Source organism: Corvus brachyrhynchos, unplaced genomic scaffold (assembly GCF_000691975.1).
Source record: "Corvus brachyrhynchos isolate BGI_N302 unplaced genomic scaffold, ASM69197v1 scaffold182, whole genome shotgun sequence".
Lineage (NCBI taxonomy): Eukaryota > Metazoa > Chordata > Aves > Passeriformes > Corvidae > Corvus > Corvus brachyrhynchos.
The window spans coordinates 458,986-460,110 of record NW_008236807.1 but is presented as its reverse complement, the minus strand read 5'-3'; positions in this window follow the sequence as shown (position 1 = coordinate 460,110).

Below are 1,125 nucleotides of genomic sequence, written 5' to 3'. Positions count from 1 at the left end.
GCGCGGGGCAGGGGGCCCTTGGCTGAGACAGCGTTAAAAAGTGGCTTCCTTGGCATTGGGAGGCTCCTTGGAAATGGGGGAATCCTTGGAATTGGGGGATCGGCACTGAGGGGACTCTTGGCACTGAGGGAGCCTTGGGAATGGGAGACCCTTGAAAACGGGGGAATGCTTGGAATTGAGGGGTTCGGCAAAGGGGGAACGCTTGGTAACGGAGCGGGGGGCTCTTGGCTGAGAAGGGGTTAAAAAGGGCATTCCTTGGCGTTTGGGGGGGTCTCCTTGGGAATGGGGGAATCCTTGGAATTGGGGGATCGGCACTGAGGGGACCCTTGGCGTGGAAGGAGCCTTGGGAATGGGGGGCTTGGCATGGGGAGAACTTGGAAATGAGGGGATCCTCTGGACGAGGTCGGTGCATCCATGTGGGAAAAGGGTTTGGAAACGACGTTCTGGGGGGAAATGGGGAGCGGCTCCAACTTTCTCCCAAACGTTTCTCGTCCCTCTGGAGCTTTCCCCGTCCTCTGGTGGCAGATCCTCTCACTTCCCGGCTGGAATGTCATCTCCCGGCTGACATTCCTGGTGGGATGGAAGCCACAGGCGCCCTGCCGTGGTGTCAGCCACAGGAAATCTCGGGAAAACGGGAAAAAACAGGAACGCGGGTGAAGGCTGAGCGAGAAATCCCATTTTTATGTAGAATCACAGAGTGATTTAGGTTGGAAAAGATCCTTAAGATCATCAAATCCAGCCGTTCCCTCAGCACTGCCAGAGCCACCACGTCCCTAAAAGCCACGGGACTGTCTTGGATCGGTTTTTTTTTTTTCCTTTTATTTGCCTCCTTTTCCATGTTTTGAAGAAATTGGGATGTTGGAAAGCAGCCTCCCCAGGGAGCTGAGTGCTTTTTAACTCTGCTCGGCTGAGCTGACTCGGCTGAAAAGGAGGAAGCAGCACATCCAGAGAATCATTTCGGTTGGAAAAGAGCCCTAAAATCATCCAATCCAAGGAATAACTACGCTGATCCTTGGATCCTGCCCTGCAAGGACAGCGGATTTTTTTTTTTTTTTTTTTTTAATGGCTGCTGCATACGTGTGAAATAGAAACAAATAAATTAGAGGAAGCGAAAGTGAAACTGCT